Genomic DNA, 20891 nt, shown 5'->3' with positions numbered 1-20891 from the left:
CCTGAGGGGTTAATTGTGCGGATCACGGCCCCCTGTAAGAGATCGGGTGGTGCCAGGCAGCAGGGGGCAGTTATGTACACAGTTCACCATGGGAACGCCTCTGTGTTAGAATATACTGTCGGATCTGAGTTTTCACTCAGATCTGAAAAAGCTGTTATGCAGACGGATCCGCACTGAACGGATACTATTGTTTGCATTTTTTAGGTGCGGATCTGTCTGTGCAGATACCAGACGGATCCGCACCTAGCGCAAGTGTGAAAGTAGCCTAACTAAGGCTCATTAAATGAATACATACTGTACATATATATATTTTGTTTCATTAATAAATACCTAATTGTATAGGTAATTATCACCAGCTGCATAGAGCTTATCTTTATCTCCCGTCATAAATGTGTAAGTAGACAAGGAGGCCTCTCAGACTGGTACATTCATGAAAAGAATAAAACTGAAGAGTAGAAACCTTTTTACACAGAAACCTTTGTATGACCTTACTTTGGCCTACTCAAGACTGTGTCCCCGGCAAACACTCCCCTATTTCCAGTGATGAACAAGGCCGTTAAGGGTCAGCCAGTCACATCAAATGTACCATGATCTTCGAGAGGTCAACAAAGTCACAGTCCTACAAATCCCAATAGTGCCCAATCTGCACACTCTGCTGTACCAAGTTCCATCCACAGCTATCTGTTTCACTGTGATTGACCTGGTAAATGCATTTTTCAGTGTACCTCTGCATCCAGATTGTCAGTATCTTTTTGCTTTCACTTTCAAGGGGATCCAGAATACATGGACTGTTTTACCCCAGGGGGCCCAGAACTCGCCAACCATGTACAGTCAAGCCCTACAGTTTGTCCTAGCCAACTGGTCCCCTCTTGGAACTGTGGTCTTATTGCAATATGTCGATGACTTAATTTTGTGTGCTGAAACGGAGACCAGCTGTCAAGCTGCCACTCTGTCACTCCAAATTTTTACTGGGGATAATACTCCCCTTGAAAAAGCTGTATGCGAAACGTGCGTTGGGGAGTGGACCGGTGGTGTTGCTGCACGGTATATTTAAACCGAGTAGTCAGTATCTTTTTCATCATGTGCTGATTATAACTCCAATCATCCTACTGCTTCAGCTTTGACATATGTGGTGTGTATTATCACGCTCACTTTGTGACAAATTTTGATATATAATGCATGTAGGTATTCTTTTGGTAGCTTATGAGCCATAGTTTGTGGATATTATATATCCTTTAATTGATGACCAATTGGTAATACTTATGCACATGCACTTTATATTTATATATATGTATCGGCAGTTCACCATCGGTCCTCTTGGTTTTTAATGTGTATTGTAACCTGTGTCTACTGTCTTTTTTGTGACCAGTGCTGATCATGTGTCCTTTTTGTGATTTTCAAATAAATTATGTGACTTTTGGACTATTTTAGTATCATTAGACTTATTTGCATTATACCTGTCTCACTCCTTTCAGTTGGTCAGAAACACAGAGATCGGCAATGCCCCATTGCCTACTTTTGTGCTTGCCTCGATCCTGTTGCCACAGGCGCCCCCTCTTGTGTTAGGGCAGTAGCGGCAGTGCAAGCCATGATTAAAAAAGCTTCTCAAATTGTTCTGGACTACCCTGTAACTAGTCAAACTCCTCATGACATTCAAGGCATTCTCACTCAAGTGCAACCAAAACATATCTCCATGGCCAGACAACTGAGACTACAGTGTGCACTCCTCATGCCTGCAAACATCTCATTTAAACGTTGTACTACTCTGAATCCTGCTACTCTGTTACTGATTACAGATTCAGAAATGGGGGAGGGAGGTGCATCAGACTTTTAACTGATCTTGTTGAACATGACCCTCATGATTGCGTCCAATTAATGCAGCAGGAAATGTCTGGTTTTGAACACGTTCATGAAAAACCACTTTCTAATCTTGACTTTTTTTTGTAGATGGAAGCAGGTTCATGGGAGAGGATGGCCGGTTCCATACTGGATATGCAGTGGTCACACAGCACAAGGTAGGTACAAGCTGAACCACTCCCACCCCATATGTCAGCAGAAGTGGCGGAGTTGAAGGCACTCACTGAGGGGTATAAAATGACCAAGGGGAAGAAGTTGAACATCTACACAGACTCAAGGTATGTTTTTGGTATTGCACATGACTATGGACCTATTTGGTGGGCCAGGGACTTCCTAACATCTGCTGGCCAGCCTATAAAAAACAAAGACTCTGTACTAGAACTTATGAGCTCTCTGTTGTTACCAGTGGAAGTTGCCATCATCGAGGCCACCCTGAGGCCATTTTGCCCATTTCAGATATTGTAGATAGACTATATACAGCTACCTAAGGTAGGTGTGTGTGAGTTGATTTTTGTGTGTGTTGATCTCTTTACAGGATGGCCGGAAGCCTTCCCAGTAGCAAAGGCAAATGCAAAGAATACAGCCAAGAATTTGGTCAGTGAACTGATATGCAGGTACAGTGTTCCTGAAGTCATTAGGGGTCCCATTTCACAGAAGAAGTAATGAGGGAGATCATGTAGGCACTAGGGGTCACTCAAGCGTTACACACGGCCTACCATCCCGAGTTGAACGCCTCAACGGCACATTGAAGTTAAAGATCCAGAAAGCCATGCAGGAAACCCAAAGACATTGGCCAGAATGATTGCCCACTCGCCCTATAAAACAGGACTGTCTCCTTTTGAGATTTTGTTTGGGTGCGCTCCCAGACTTGGGTTGTACTTCCCCCAGCAGTCACAGTCGAAGAATGACAATCTCTCTGGGTATGTCCAGGCCCTCACAAAACGGCTTGAACATACTCATAAATAAGTGTTTGCTTCAATTCCAGATGCTGACTCAGTAGACTGGGTGGTGATAAAGAGGCATGGGAGAAAAGGACTAGATCCAAGATTTGATGGTCCCTTTCAAATACTGTTGACCACCCACACTGCTGTAAAGTTTGACGGAAAACCCAACTGGATAGTCTTGGAACCACAGGATGAAGATCCTCCTGCTGACAGTGGCCCTGACCCTGAGCGTGTCAGCAGTGTTTCATCCACTGAATGATGAATGGGACAATGCTTTGATGCGGCAACATCAGGTGCTGTCTGAAGGACTGAATGACATTGAAAAATTGAGGGACTGTTGGATCTGTACTCACAGTCCTGTGAGATCAGCCAGTATGCCGTATTTCGCCGTGCCCGTCAATTTTTCTGAATTGACTGAACTGGCCAACTCTATCTTTTTATCAGGCATGAAGCAGGTTAAGTCTAAAACTAGAGAGAGGGAAGCACCCTTACCCGTTACAGGATGAACTGAGCCCCCCTGAGTCATGGTAAACCTCACGTAGTAGAGATGAGCATCTCCAATAAGATTTTCAGTACCTTGTTCTTGTCCCCCATGATAATGCAGATGTGGGACAAGTTAGTGGTGGCAACTGATTATTTGGATGATCAGATATGGGAGGTGTTAAGACTCTAACATTGTCCAGAACCATATAATCATTGTCACCAATCAACACACCTTGGTTTAGACTACCTGACAGCAAAGGAAGGAGGTATGTGTCAGGTTGTAGGACCTGCTTGTTGCCATTATATAGATCCCCAAGGTAACCTACAGGTAAAAGCTGGAATAGAAAAGGTGAAAGCCATGAGAGAAAAACGGTTACAAGAAAATAGTGCAGACAAAGACTCATGGTGGGGAGACACCTTTTCCTTCCTCAACCGTGCCAACTGGTTCAAAACTTTGGGAGGGTGGTTTATGGGAATTCTTTGAACAATTGCCCAAGTCTCCATAGTTATCCCCATGTATTGCTTAGGCTACTGTTTATGTGCACAAACAATGTACAGTACAGACCAAAAGTTTGGACACACCTTCTCATTCAAAGAGTTTTCTTTATTTTCATGACTATGAAAATTGTATATTCACACTGAAGGCATCAAAACTATGAATTAACACATGTGGAATTATATACATAACAAAAAAATGTGAAACAACTGAAAATATGTCATATACTAGGTTCTTCAAAGTAGCCACCTTTTGCTTTGATTACTGCTTTGCACACTCTTGGCATTCTCTTGATGAGCTTCAAGAGGTAGTCACCTGAAATGGTCTTCCAACAGTCTTGAAGGAGTTCCCAGAGATGCTTAGCACTTGTTGGACCTTTTGCCTTCACTCTGTGGTCCAGATCGATTGGGTTCAAGTCCGGTGACTATGGAGGCCAGGTCATCTGGTGCAGCACCCATCACTCTCCTTCATGGTCAAATAGCCCTTACACAGCCTGGAGGTGTGTTTGGGGTCATTGTCCTGTTGAAAAATAAATGATGGTCCAACTAAACGCAAACCGGATGGAATAGCATGCCGCTGCAAGATGCTGTGGTAGCCATACTGGTTCAGTATGCCTTCAATTTTGAATAAATCCCCAACAGTGTCACCAGCAAAGCACCCCCACACCATCACACCTCCTCCTCCATGCTTCACAGTGTGAACCAGGCATGTAGAGTCCATCCGTTCACCTTTTCTGCGTCGCACAAAGACACGGTGGTTGGAGCCAAAGATCTCAAATTTTGACTCATCAGACCAAAGCACAGATTTCCACTGGTCTAATGTCCATTCCTTGTGTTCTTTAGCCCAAACAAGTCTCTTCTGCTTGTTGCCTGTCCTTAACAGTGGTTTCCTAGCAGATATTCTACCATGAAGGCCTGATTCACACGGTCTCCTCTTAACAGTTGCTCTAGAGATGTGTCTGCTGCTAGAACTCTGTGTGGCATTGACCTGGTCTCTAATCTGAGCTGCTGTTAACCTGCGATTTCTGAGGCTGGTGACTCGGATGAACTTATCCTCTGACTCTTGATCTTCCCTTCCTGGGGCGGTCCGCATGTGAGCCAGTTTCTTTGTAGCGCTTGATGGTTTTTGTGACTGCACTTGGGGACACTTTAAAAGTTTTCCCAATATTTCGGACTGACTGAGTTTAATTTCTTAAAGTAATGATGGCCACTCGTTTTTCTTTACTTAGCTGCTTTTTTCTTGCCATAATACAAATTCTAATAGTCTATTCAGTAGGACTATCAGCTGTGTATCCACCTGACTTCTCGACAACGCAACTGATGGTCCCAAGCCCATTTATTAGGCAAGAAAACCCACTTATTAAACCTGACAGGGCACACCTGTGAAGTGAAAACCATTTCAGGTGACTACCTCTTGAAGCTCATCAAGAGAATGCCAAGAGTGTGCAAAGCAGTATTCAAAGCAAAAGGTGGCTACTTTGGGGGGAGAGAGGAATGGAATTCTACATATGGTCTTATGATTTAGATCTTGTAACCGCAAATGTCATGTTTGTCATGTGAAGGTTTTTTCTGTTTCAAGCCTATATTATTGTGAGCTTGTCTTTGAATTAAAGATAAATCTGATCCAGATAAATCCAATGACTGTGTAAGTTTCCCTGAGCGCTCGTATCCATTTTACCATTTTAATTTGGATTCCAACAATCATAGGTGAAGGGATATTTCCCTAACATTGGTCTATAATTTTCTTTCTAATCTCCCAAGAGAACTCTCTCCTTAGCTTTCTTTGGTCCATGTACAGTGTGGTACACACCATGATACCAAACAGCACAGTGACTGCTTTTCACCCTTTAACCCCTTAGTGACCAGCCTGTTTTGGGCCTTACTGATCAAGAACTCTAACTTTTTTTATTTTTCAATCTAAGTAGCCGTAAAAGGGCTTGTTTTTTGCAGAACAATTTGTAGTTTTTAATGCTGGCATTTTGGGGTACACATAACTTACTGGTTCACTTTTATTTACTTTTTACTGGAGGGGGATAGTAAAAAAAACATCAATACTGCCACTGAGTTTTTACATTATAAATTTACTGGCATAAATAACATGATAATTCATTCTCAGAGTCAGTACGATTACAGCAATACCAAATACATATCTTTTTTTTTACGCAATAAAAATACTTGTTTTAAAAAGAAAATGTTCTCGCATCACCGCTTCCCAAGACCGATTTAACTTTTTATTTTTCTTTGTAGACAGCTGTTTGAGGGCTTGATTTTTGAGAGCAGACTTGTAGATTTAATTGGTATCATTATGATGTATATAACACTTTTTGATATTTTTTTATTCTGGTTTTTTTTGTGGCGACTAAGTAAAAAGCAACAATTCTGGCAGTTTTTTTTTATTTTTATATTTGACCACTGTGGGATTTTCTTTCTTTAACAGAAGGGTACCAACAATTTTGTCCACGTGTGTGTATGCATATCGCTATTTCCCACTGATACAGTTTCTGACTGCACTCAGGTGAACAAATGTTAGAGCAAAAATTTTGCAACTCAGCAAGCGCTTCCGGCTAAGGCGGAGATTGGAGAAGACATTCATACATAGTAATCAGCCTAAAACCTCTTGCACATGACTGTATGTATTTTGCAGTCCACAAAAAACGGATCCGCAAAAAATACGGATGACATCGGAACAGCTGGCCCCTAATAGAACAGTACTATCCTTGTCCGTAATGTGGACAATAATAGGACATGTTCAATTTTTTACTGAATATACGGAAATACGGAAACTGAATGCACACCGAGTACCTTCCGTTTTTTTGTGGACCCATTGAAATTAATGGTTCTGTATACGCTCTGCAAAAAAACTGAACGGAAACGGAATGAAAATACGTTTGTGTGCAAGAGGCTTAAGCCTGTACTAGTGGCAGAACTGAACTGTAATATTGTGATTTCTGTATAGAATAATGGAGAAAATTCCATTATTCTATACAAATTGCAATCTGATAATTGAAAGTTGGGACCCAACAAAAAGTTTTGAGAAATATAAAAAAATAAAATAAAATTACATCATGGGAATTGCCGTGTGAAAATGTACATACTATTATTTTATTCCATATGGTGAATGGCGCAACGAAAAAAAAAAAACTATTTGCTGTTTTTTCATCACATTACTCAATGATCAAAATGTCATACAGACACCAAAATTGTATTATCAAAAGCTACAGATTGTTCTACAAAAAATAAGCTCAGAATATGGCGACGGCAAAAAAAAAGAAAACAAAAGAAAAACTATGTGGCATCGTCATAATCGTACTGACCTGGAGAATGAAGAGCACAAGTCAGTTTTACTGCATAATAATGCATAATAATGCTTTAAAAACAAAACCCTTAAAACTGTGGTAGAATCGTGTTTTTTTGTTCTTTTTTTTTTTTACAATTTCCAGCCCATTTGGAATTAAAAAACAAGCCCTCATACGGCTATGTAAACGGAAAAATAAAAAAAGTTATATCTCCAGGAAGGCAAGGAGCGAAAAACGAAAAAGCAAAAATGGAAAATTGCTGCATCAGGAAAGGGTTAAAAGGTTTGGACAGTTTACATTATTAGGCTACTTTCACACCTGCGTTCGATCGGATCCGTTCTGAACGGATCCGCTCATATTAATGCAGACGGTGGCTCCGTTCAGAACGGATCCGTCTGCATTATAACTTAGAAAAATTTTCTAAGTGTGAAAGTAGCCTTACATTGAAAGTCAATGGGGGACGGATCCGCTTGAAGATTGAGCCATATGGTGTCATCTTCAAGCGGATCCGTCCCCATTGACTTACATTGTAAGTCGGAACGGATCCGCTCGCCTCCGCACGGCCAGGCGGACACCCGAACGCTGCTTGCAGCGTTCAGGTGTCCGCTCACTGAGCGGAGCGGAGGCTGAGCGCTGGCAGATGGATGCATTCTCAGTGGATCCGCCTCCACTGAGAATGCATTCGGGCCAGACGGCTGCGTTCAGGGCCGCTCGTGAGCCCCTTCAAACGGAGCTCACGAGCGGACATCTGAACGCAGGTGTGAAAGGAGCCTTAGCTACACGTGCTGGGGACGTATGCAGCTAGTAATAAGTATTATTAAAGTATCGGTGCTGATATCCAAAATTGTAATATTAATAATGCTGGCGCTGTGCTGGGAACATGGCCACTGATGGAGAGTTCTGTCCATCAGAGGCCTTCATTCAAATGTAACGCCCCAGAGTGGCATTACAACTTCTTAACCCTGCTACTGTTTTTAATGAGCTAATATAATGTCATCTTGTGTATTTATTTCAGGTCCACTATAATGTGCATTCCTATTTCTAATGTAACTTATGTTAACATGTAATGTGCCTGGTTCGCCAGCAGGTGGCAGCAAACACGGCAGATCTACAGTTACATAGAATGGAGCTTTCCATTTGATTCTAACCCCCCTCTGTGGAGGAGTGGGCGAGTCCCACTTCCTGCAGAAAGGGTGGGTCCCAGTTAGAAGTTAGTTCCAGCTTACCCCCTGCTAAGGAAGGGTGTGCTGGGCACATCTCTGCTGGACGTGCCCACGCCAGCCAGAGCACCTTAAACTCTGCTGGCCATGGAGGTCAAAGCTTAGAGCCTCAGGAGCCAGGAGGAAAGTTCCCTGGCCTAATCAAGAGACAGACTAAAGAGAGAAGTTGCAGCACACAGCAAAAGCAGAGTTATATAGTCAGCCTGTCAGTACAGCAGAGCCAGAGAGCAACAGATGTAGCAGCGACGAGTTTGCCTGCCAGAGTTTTAATGCTAAAGCCTGCTGGGACCAAGACAAAGTTGTAAGATTGTGTTTGATGAAAGTTTACCAAAGTAAAGCTGATTTTCAACTGCATCTTAAGGTCTGGACTCAAGTTATTGTTTTATCCCTCAATTATTCCCCTATTTGTTCGCTTTGGAGCCAACGCCTGGGGTCCAGCCATATCCAGGTAGGAGCACTGTGACACATTTCAAGGGACATTTTAGTCCGCCCTATACCACTCGGCATTCCTATCTCTGGGATGCATCTTAAAGGTCCCTGGGGGGAGGTGCCTGTTGCACAATTACACTGGGGAATGTCAGGGAATACCCAGTGTAAATGAATGGAGCTGCTTGCATGTGTTGTGGCCAGCTCATGTGCAAGTACTAATATAAACTAGATGGTGTCACAAAATGTTGGCTTCAAAACGCTAAAGCCCCAGGGGCACGGAGGGTGGGATTGCTTAACAAAGCGCAAGCAGCCTACATGGCTATAGGCTGAAGAAGTGTGGAAAGTTTCAAAATTGTACTCCTAAAACTGTGGGAGGAGTAGTACTCCATTGAAAATCAATTAGAGAAATTTGATTGGTTTTTGGTGGCTCCATCCACTTTTTCTAACCTTGAATGGAAACCCCCAATGACCAAATTTATGATATTTGAGGTCCTTGACATCAATAATGTAAGAATGGCAGCATTTTTAGTTTTTCCCATTTAAATCAATCAAAATCTGATTGTCTGTTCTTGGCTCCGCCCACTTTTTTTAAAAAAAATCTGAATTCCAGTCACCCAATGACCGAATGTATCAAGTTTGAAGACCCTGCCATTACCAGTGTAAGAATGGCAGCAATTTTAATATTTCCATTGAATAGCAATAGGTAATATTTGATTGGCTGTTTTGAAGCTCCGCCCAGTTTTCCAAATTCTAAGCCCAGTCACCCAGTCATGGTCTAGGCCAAGTTTGGGGCCTCTGGCTTTAAAACTGTGAGAATGCCAGTCTTTGAAAGTTTTACATTGTAGTCAATAGGTGAAATCTGATTGGCTGTTTTAGGCTCAACCCACTTTTCCTAAATTTTGACCGCAGTCATCCAGTGAGTAATTGTGCTAAGTTTTGGACACTTGCCATTTTTTTCCCTAATTGTGAACCACAGTCACCCAGTGACTTACACTTTAAGGTTTGAGATTTATTTGATTGGTTGTTGGTGGCTCCGCCCAATTGTTCTAACCTTGAAGTGGAAACACCTAATGACCACATTTGTGATATTTGAAGTCCATGACATCAATAATGTGAGATTGGCAGCATTTTTCCCATTTAAATCAATCAAAGAAATCTGATTGGTTGTTTTTGGCCCGACCCACTTTCCATAATTTTAATCCCAGTCCAGTGACCAACTGTGCCAAGTTTGAGGACCCTGCCATTAACAGTCTAAGAGCAGCAGCAGTTTTACATTTTCCCATTTAAACAAATGGCTGACTCCACCCACTTTTTTTAAATAAATTTTAACCCCAGTGACCCACGGTGCCAAGTTTGGCTATTCTGGCTTAAATACTGTGAGAATGACAGCAATTTAAATTTTCTCATTGACGTCAATAGGGAAAATATGATTGGTTGTTTTTGGTTCAGCCCACTTTTTAGAGCCCCCAAAATGTGACAGAAATTTTCAGGTTGACCCTATGACTAAGTGACCCAAGTTTGGTGAGTTTAACTTCAAAGCTGTACGAGTGGAAAAAGTGGGGTCTTCGGGAGGCCACCCCAGGGGCCTGGCGGGTGGGATCGGTTAACAAAGCACAAGCAATCTATTTGGGTAGGTGCTGAACAAGTGTGCAAAGTTTTGTAATTCTACTTCTAAAACTGCGGAAGGAGTAGTGTATAGAAAATAGCTACATTTTCATTGGCCGTTGCTTGCTCTGCCCACTTTGGGGTGTCCCCTCGAAATGTACCATTTTATTCGGGTTGACACCAACAATATGTGGTCCGAGTTTGGGGAGTGTAGCTTCAAAACTGTGCGAGTGGGAACGATTTGAAATTTTTTCCTGTCAAAGTCAATGGCAAAAAAGCGGTCTTCGGTTGTCCGCTGCAGGGGCCTGGAGGGTGGGATCACTTATTACCTCACTATAGGTCGAAGAAGTGCGGAATGTTTGGCGTTTGTAACCCCAAAACTGTAGGAGGAGTAGCGTATAGAAAAGGGGGGGGCAGAGAAGAATAATAAAACGGAATAAGCTGAAACAATCGAAGAACAGGATGCTACAGAAGAACAGGTTGTTACAGAAGAACAGTCAGTCACAGAAGAACAGTATGTCACAGAAGAACAGGATGTTACAGAAGAACAGGATGTCACAGAAGAACAGGATGTTACAGAAGAACAGTATGTCACAGAAGAACAGTATGTCACAGAAGAACAGTATGTCACAGAAGAACAGGATGCTACAGAAGAACAGGTTGTTACAGAAGAACAGTATGTCACAGAAGAACAGGATGTCACAGAAGAACAATATGTCACAGAAGAACAGGATGTCACAGAAGAACAATATGTCACAGAAGAACAGGATGTCATAGAAGAACAATATGTCACAGAAGAACAGGATGCTACAGAAGAACAGGTTGTTACAGAAGAACAGTATGTCACAGAAGTACAGGATGTCACAGAAGAACAATATGTCACAGAAGAACAGTATGTCACAGAAGAACAATATGTCACAGAAGAACAGGATGCTACAGAAGAACAGGTTGTTACAGAAGAACAGTATGTCACAGAAGAACAGGATGTCACAGAAGAACAATATGTCACAGAAGAACAGGATGTCACAGAAGAACAATATGTCACAGAAGAACAATATGTCACAGAAGAACAGTATGTCACAGAAGAGCAGGATGTCACAGAAGAACAGGATGTCACAAAAAAACAGGGTGTTACAAAAGAACAGTATGTTACAGGCTTTTTCAAGCCAACATAATAATAAGCTGAAAAATTAACAAAAAATGGAAGAACAATATGTTACAGGCCTTTCAAGCCAACATAACTAGCCAACCCCTTTAAGTTGTCTTTCTTCCAGTTATAATGAATCTCCCCTGGTCTTTTGTAAAGTCCTTGAAATTAAGTCATGTACCAGTTCTTTGCAGTGGCCACACATGTATTTATGCATGTAAATGTTATCACCTCTAAGATGGCTTTTTACCAAGCCTTCCACCCCATTTAATAATATGGTTACTTGCCTGTGAAACCTTTCTACCATATCCTTTATAGCAGGGGTCAAACTCAGCCGAATATATGGGCCGCATATAGAAAAAAGATTCCACTTCACGGGGCTGCATTCATTATAAATATGGTATACTAGGTGACCAAGGATCGAAGTCAGGGCTGAGATGTTTGAAAGCCGAGGTGCAGAAGTGCCCCAGGAGTGATGACCCTGGGGTGTCTGAACTCACTGGGGGCGGGAGCCCACTGAGTGATGGCACATCTTCACACACTGCACTTTCTCACATTTTGAGCGCACAAACCTCTATTCTTTGCCCGGCCGTCAGGCCTGGCGTAAGGAAGAGGAATTTTTATAATTCTGGCCATATGTCCATGCTGAGCTTCAGCACACATTCACTATCACTATTTAAACTTTTTTGTTCTCTGTGTGTCACAAGGTTTTCTCAGGTTGAGGTGCCCTTACAGGTATCCCCCTAGGTCTAGGGGGGTATATGTGGCCATCCCGGTTCTGCATCCCCCTGAAAAACCCCTTGGGCGAGCCCAAACCTAGCAGTCAAATCTCCATGCCAACACCTTGGGTGGCAGCCTAGGTGGAAGCTGGAGCACAGATTTGGTGTACCCTCGGCTTCGGCTGAGGGTTGCCTGGGCGTACCCCCGGCTTCGGCTGGGGTTTGCCTATTTTGTCTCAGTCCCTTGCAGGAGCCTTCTGGCCCGGAGGGTCAGGGAAAGGTTTATGGGGGGGGGCTTCTCTTACGCGCATGAAAACGCATCAAAACGCATTGCACCCGCGCAGAAAAAACTGAACAACTGAACGCAATTGCAGACAAGACAGACTGAACTTGCTTGCAAAATGGTGCGAGTTTCACTGAACGCACCCTGAACACATCCAGAGCCAATCCGTATCGTTCATGTGAAAGGGGCCTAACAGATCCTTGTGGTATCCCAATGATGACTTTAGCTCATTTTGAGCATGAACCAAATACAACTCTTTTGGGGTAATTTATCATACTGGTGTAAAGTAGAACTGTCAGGAGCTGTCAATAATGAAAGGTGGAATCTGGTTGGTCGCTATGGGCAACTAAGCCCGTTTTACTTTACACCAGTTTCATAAATTACTCCATTTGTTTTCTGCCCAGTTTTTCTTTACCCATGTGCATACCCTGTATACTGTCTTCTAGTCCCTCCATTTGTAGCTTCATTTAAAGGCTCTTGTGTGGTACTGTATAAAATTATTTTGCAAAATTCAGATATATTACATCTGAGGCATGACCAACATCATTGGCAGGGCGGACTGGGAACTTTAAGTGGCCCTGGAAAATATACTAAAGGTGGCCCTTTTTTGTAGTTGAGTCCAAATTGATGGAAGACAGGGCTAGCAATACCATATTGTGGCACATTATACTACCCCAACAGAGCCAAATACTATAGTCCATCACAAAATACTGCCACATCCAAAATCGCAAGAGAATAAACGCCCGGTATAGTTGCTGTCCTGAACTAATCAAATATAAACCCGAAAACTAAACTCAGAACAGCATGTTATTATAGAAATACAAAGTCTTTTATTGGACATACACTTGTATAAAACATAGAAATCCGTATACATAAGCAGCATTACATCACACAGGATGATCTCCAACGGTCTGTTCCATTATAATAAATATAATTTTGCAATAAAAAATCCCTGGCTGTGCAATTCAATAATCAATCACAGTCCTCAGTCAGCATATATAAAGTGCATAGTGCCTCAACTAAAACATGACATAGGGAAAAAACATGCAATACAAATAAATACAGACCAAGTAGTCCTGGATCCCAACACGTGTTTCGCGGTCGCTTTCCCAAGCAAGTTCCCTTGAGAAAGCGACCGCGTGCTTCCCGTTTCCTGATATATTCTTAACCACGGTTCAATCTCTTTAATGCACAATGTCAGGGCCCACAGGAGTTAGGCTGCTTTGCCCTGCAGAAGCATTGAAGGGCTGAGTGAAAGCCCTACACTTGTGATGGAATTTGCAAGTAGACCCTTTGTTATGGAGGTAGCAGGCTCAATTGGGACATTGAGCTGCACCCCCAGATGTAGCACCTGTCATTGGGAAAGGGACAACTTTGTTTCTGTGCTAATATTAACATGTTGTTTTACCTATTAGGCCTAACCAACCTCCAGTGAGAAACCAAGGAACAGCAAAATTCCTCATCGTGGTGTCACCAGCTGACAACTCTGTACAGCCTGTCGACATTAAATATGGTATCTAGATAAATAACAAGGTCAGCTCCAATTTCTGGAAAATCCTGACAAATGACGTGCCAGATTAGCAAAACCCTGCAACAAGTTGCCAAACGCTTTAACTACCTTTGGTTTCCTATCCAAACCCCTCTAAAAAGAACATTATTTTATCAACTGTCACATGAGCTACCAAAATCAGAGACTAAACATCCACAGACTTGTGTTTTGTATATCTTTCTCTGATCTCGCCAGACAGGGGTATTTTCAATCGTTAATGTGTTAATGTTATTAATATTATCTTCTGTCCTGTACAATGGCAGAGAAGGTATGGATAGCAGGGAAAGGGTTAACTACCCAGTTCTTCCCCTCTAGGTAGGAGTGGGCTGAACCTGCTTCCTGCCAGGAGGGGGTAGTTCAAGTCCAGATAGTGAAGGAAGGAAGCACATCCTTGAGCTCCTTCCTCAAAGGACCTGATCCAGTTCTTCTGTGAGATTATTACTCCAGAGAGATTCCTAGACCCAAGGTTACTTCCATCATAGAAGTTACAGTATGTTAGTCAGCAGAGTGACCAGCAAACCACAGCTTAACAGACCCTGCTGCAGGTGAGGGAAACACAGTTTGGACACTCATCGCCTAAACAACATCCAGGCCATTCTAACTCAGGTGTCCACTGTGTGATACAGGCTTTATTTCCATAAGTACCTGCAAGTGCCATTTAATTGCCACATATCTAAGCACCATACCTCATCATTTGGTGACAGAAATCACACTTTATACCTATTACTTCTGGATGCACCACAAGTTATACAAACCGGATTCCTAAACAGTTGGGACACTATACAAATCGTGAATAAAAACTGAATGCAATGATGTGGAGGTGCCAACTTCTAATATTTTATTCAGAATAGAACATAAATCACGGAACAAAAGTTTAAACTGAGAAAATGTACCATTTTAAGGGAAAAATATGTTGAATCAGAATTTCATGGTGTCAACAAATCCCCAAAAAGTTGGGACAAGGCCATTTTCACCACTGTGTGGCATCTCCCCTTCTTCTTAAAACACTCAACAGACGTCTGGGGACCGAGGAGACCAGTTTCTCAAGTTTAGAAATAGGAATGCTCTCCCATTCTTGTCTAATACAGGCCTCTAACTGTTCAATCGTCTTGGGCCTTCTTTGTTGCACCTTCCTCTTTATGATGCGCCAAATCTTCTCTATAGGTGAAAGATCTGGACTGCAGACTGGCCATTTCAGTACCCGGATCCTTCTCCTACGCAGCCATGATGTTGTGATTGATGCAGAATGTGGTCTGGCATTATCTTGTTGAAAAATGCAGGGTCTTCCCTGAAAGAGATGACGTCTGGATGGGAGCATATGTTGTTCTAGAACCTGAATATATTTTTCTGCATTGATGGTGCCTTTCCAGACATGCAAGCTGCCCATGCCACACGCACTCATGCAACCCCACACCATCAGAGATGCAGGCTTCTGAACTGAGCGTTGATAACAACTTGGGTTGTCCTTGTCCTCTTTGGTCCGGATGACATGGCGTCCCAGATTTCCAAAAAGAACTTTGAATCGTGACTCGTCTGACCACAGAACAGTCTTCCATTTTGCCACACTCCATTTTAAATGATCCCTGGCCCAGTGAAAATGCCTGAGCTTGTGGATCTTGCTTAGAAATGGCTTCTTCTTTGCACTGTAGAGTTTCAGCTGGCAACGGCGGATGGCACGGTGGATTGTGTTCACTGTCAATGGTTTCTGGAAGTATTCCTGAGCCCATTCTGTGATTTCCTTTACAGTAGCCACCATACCTCATCATTTGGTGACAGAAATCACACTTTATACCTATTACTTCTGGATGCACCACAAGTTATACAAACCGGATTCCCAAACAGTTGGGACACTATACAAATCGTGAATAAAAACTGAATGCAATGATGTGGAGGTGCCAACTTCTAATATTTTATTCAGAATAGAACATAAATCACGGAACAAAAGTTTAAACTGAGAAAATGTACCATTTTAAGGGAAAAATATGTTGAATCAGAATTTCATGGTGTCAACAAATCCCCAAAAAGTTGGGACAAGGCCATTTTCACCACTGTGTGGCATCTCCCCTTCTTCTTAAAACACTCAACAGACGTCTGGGGACCGAGGAGACCAGTTTCTCAAGTTTAGAAATAGGAATGTTCTCCCATTCTTGTCTAATACAGGCCTCTAACTGTTCAATCGTCTTGGGCCTTCTTTGTTGCACCTTCCTCTTTATGATGCGCCAAATGTTCTCTATAGGTGAAAGATCTGGACTGCAGACTGGCCATTTCAATACCCGGATCCTTCTCCTACGCAGCCATGATGTTGTGATTGATGCAGAATGTGGTCTGGCATTATCTTGTTGAAAAATGCAGGGTCTTCCCTGAAAGAGATGACGTCTGGATGGGAGCATATGTTGTTCTACAACCTGAATATATTTTTCTGCATTGATGGTGCCTTTCCAGACATGCAAGCTGCCCATGCCACACGCACTCATGCAACCCCATACCATCAGAGATGCAGGCTTCTGAACTGAGCGTTGATAACAACTTGGGTTGTCCTTGTCCTCTTTGGTCCGGATGACATGGTGTCCCAGATTTCCAAAAAGAACTTTGAATCGTGACTCGTCTGACCACAGAACAGTCTTCCATTTTGCCACACTCCATTTTAAATGATCCCTGGCCCAGTGAAAACACCTGAGCTTGTGGATCTTGCTTAGAAATGGCTTCTTCTTTGCACTGTAGAGTTTCAGCTGGCAACGGCGGATGGCACGGTGGATTGTGTTCACTGTCAATGGTTTCTGGAAGTATTCCTGAGCCCATTCTGTGATTTCCTTTACAGTAGCATTCCTGTTTGTGGTGCAGTGTCGTTTAAGGGCCCGGAGATCACTGGCATCCAGTATGGTTTTACGGCCTTCACCCTTACGCACAGAGATTGTTCCAGATTCTCTGAATCTTCGGATGATGTTACGCACAGTTGATGATGATAGATGCAAAGTCTTTGCAATTTTTCGCTGGGTAACACCATTCTGATATTGCTCCACTATCTTTCTGCGCAACATTGTGGGAATTGGTGATCCTCTACCCATCTTGGCTTCTGAGAGACACTGCCACTCTGAGAAGCTCTTTTTATACCCAATCATGTTGCCAATTGACCTAATTAGTGTTAATTGGTCTTCCAGCTCTTCATTATGCTCAAATTTACTTTTTCCAGCCTCTTATTGCTACTTGTCCCAACTTTTTGGGGATTTGTTGACACCGTGAAAATTTGAATCAACGTATTTTTCCTTTAAAATGATACATTTACTCGGATTAAACGTTTGATCTGTCATCTACGTTCTATTACAAATAAAATATTGACATTTGCCATCTCCACATCATTGCATTCAGTTTTTATTCACAATTTGTTTAGTGTCCCAACTTTTTTGGAATCCGGTTTGTATTTTGCACTATTTTAAGAGAGACCTTTAATCTTTTACTTTTGGCTTGATTCTTTAAACCACCTTTCCACTGCACCAATCCCAATGGAGCAATGGCCTGAGGGAGTACACCGTGACTAAACATCTCCTCAGGGCCACTACCACTCCCATCCTCTGCAACAGCTCCTCAGGGGCTCGCTGCATTAAGTACCCTCAAAATAATAGCTTTCCCTATATGGTTCAGTGAAAACAAGCCTGGAAGCACACATGTCTGTTGCGTCTGACCAGTTGTTTTGTGTCTGAACTGGACACAATGGATGATAATATTGTGCACTTCCTGAACTGATCTGGCATCTGTAAGAAGAGAGTAAAAATGCTGCATGTCTTAAATTATGCAATCTCACACCAAGATGTTTTGATGGAAACTATTGGATCTGTTTTTCCAATCAGTTTTTCCTCTGCCATGTTTGTACTATGTTTGAGGGAATCTAGAAGAGAATGCTGGACATAAGTGAAGGGAGCCTAAGGACTCATGCACATGGAATCACAACCGAAGAATTATAGTGTTTTTGTTATACTCACATTAACTGGTTCAGGATAATGTCTAAAAGTAATTTTGTTTTTCAGGAACAGACACTATGTAGCCATTTTTCGCAACACATCAGTTTAATGGCTATAATTTTAATGGCTTTTTTATCTGTCGCAACATGATTTTTTTCATGAACAAAGCAAGTTTTAAATACCTTCTTCCCAGTATACCAGAGAAGCATTGCCTGCCCTATACGACTCCTCATGCCATTTAGGGTGCTCTCCATAAGGAGATATTGTATTCCCCAAACACTGAGACATGGCTAGATGATAGCTATGACTGGGCAGTTAATGTACAGTGTTATAGTGTCTTTCAGGGGCGTACAGAGAAATCACTGGGCCCCATGGCAAGAATCTGAATTGGGCCCACTTGTGAGTGACCCATCATACTCCTTAGGTCACTGTACATGCACATCTGCAGCAGAGGTTCCAGCAGAAGCCTCCGTTGCAGATTCTGGCAAAAAGAAAGGGCAAAATACAGCTGCATGTGGGATCCTAAATGACCCCATTATTGTGAATTGGATCCGGCAGGTGCCAGCAGTGTTTGGCATATGCTGGATCTGGCGATTCTGGTATTGTGCTGGTATGCTGGGACAATCTCTTTGCAAGCTACTTTTTATATAGTGTGTCATCCTTCTACTATGTAATTTCAGTAATCAGGCGAATTTTGCAAAGGAAGCAAAAAAGAGAGAGTGCACCATAGGGTAGTAGGTTCACAGTTTGTGGAACAATTGTAGAAAGTAAAAAGTGAAGGCTTACCTTATGGAGTTGTGCTATGAATAGACACAACTCTATCTTGCGTTTGTAGGTAAAACGTGTCCGGCACACAGGTATGCAGCCGTCGTCTAGAGCCCCCTTCAGATTAAAATGGCTTTATACATAACAAAACAGGTATTTAAACCCTAAAAAAAATGCCAAAGGAGCATCCATGGACAGCCCAGTGGGAGTGGTGCTGTCTCAGGGTGTCCCCTCATTAGCATATTATTAAAATGTATTTGCAATAAAAGTAGATAATCCTAGGCTTATATATGTTGTTTGAAATACATAACAATGAAATATGTGGCAAATAGTCTGCTTTTCATTCAAATATCTTTATTTTTAAAGGAAATCATGCCCTATATGCCCGCCACCTCAGAGCGCAACACACCATCCAGGGACACCATAGCTTCTAGCGTTCCTTGGCGACCAGGTCACGTGGTCATATCAAGTAGCAACCACATAACTGGAAGACCTCCTCTATCCGGCCACATTAGCGTCAATCGCTCCCTAGCAACCGTGTCACGTGACCGCAGCTGCGATCACATGACTACATGGCGCCAGGCCCATACTCTACTTGATTTCCTTTAAAAATAAAGATATTTGAATGAGAAGCACACTATTTGCCACGTATTTCTATTGCTATGCATTCCAAACAACATATATAAGCCTAGGATTATCTACTTTTATTGCAAATACATTTTAATCATATGCAAAAAAAGAGGACAACCTGAGATAGCACCATCTCACTGGGCTGTCCAGGGATGCTCCTTTGGCATTTTTTTTTGGGGGGGGGGGGGGGGGGGGTTAAATACCTGTGATACATGTTTTGCTATGTATAAAGCCATTTTAATCTGATGAAGGGGGCAGGGGGCTCTAGACCCCCGAAACGCGTTGTTTTAAAAAATTGGCAAAAAAGAATACTCAGTAAAAAAGAAGATCCATTCTTCTTCATCCAAGTATCCTGGTAAGGAATTATTGCACCAACCTGCAGTCCTGCTATCTATACATTCTTCTACTAGGGTGATTTTTGCTGCCTTGCTCCTATGTCAGGCAGAACAGCGAACGTCACCAGCACACCAGTACACATCTCAGAAGCTGCAGAACATATAATAGTGACAAGGAAACTACAATTCTCATCATCACCAGATTGTTATTATTGGAAATTAGGTGGCAACACAGGGAGAGGTAAAAATGGAGAGAACTACAACTTCCAGCATGTTCAGCCTGTTATTATTGGATACAAGTGGATATCACACAGAGAAGATAAGACCAGGTTTACATCACCGTTTAGTTTTCTGTACTTCTGATTCATCAGAAGAACAGAAAAAAAACACCTGATCCTGTATTTCAAGCATCTGTTATGCATATTTGAGCCATTTCTGTCTGAGATTCGTTATTTTAGATAGAAGAAAAAGTCCTTCACGCAAAACGGAAAACTAAACAGTGATGTGAACCCAGCCTTAGAAGAGAGAACTACAACTCCCAGCATGTCCAGATTATTATAGGGCATCATGCAGTTTTACTAGGTGAGAGCTTTAAAAGGAAATAACTATAACCCCCAGTATGGCCAGACTTAATTTGGGGCATCAGTATACATTACAGAGAGCGGGTATAAGAGGAGAGAACTACAACTACCAGCAGTACCGGACTGTACTAGGGCATAAGTTTAAATTGCATGGAGAGGGATATAATAGGACAGAAGTACAACTCCCAGCTTTTATAGGATGTTATATGGGTTATCCCAGGACACCATTAACTTCTCTACAGGCACAACACAGAAGCTCCACCCCCTCACAGCGACATCCCACAGGTCTTTGACCAGTTTTCTGCACTGGTGACACGATGACATCACCAAAGGTCCTTCAGACTTCGCTGCTCTGCTATTCCTTGGCTTGTTGCACTGGTCACATGGAATATCCTGAGAGGAGAATTCTTTACCAGCCACACAACAAATAAAAGGTACAAGATACGGGCGTTTATCAGGTGTACTTCTGCGGGTGTTGTATATCTAATCAGTTGCCAATGTGGGTCACAATACGTCGGTAAAACAAGACGTGAATTGAGACGCAGATTCGGCGAACATATGTCAGACATCCGTAACAAACGGGACACATCAGTGGCA

The sequence above is a fragment of the Bufo gargarizans genome, chromosome 1, assembly GCF_014858855.1.
Source record: "Bufo gargarizans isolate SCDJY-AF-19 chromosome 1, ASM1485885v1, whole genome shotgun sequence".
NCBI lineage: Eukaryota > Metazoa > Chordata > Amphibia > Anura > Bufonidae > Bufo > Bufo gargarizans.
This window is presented reverse-complemented; position numbering follows the sequence as displayed.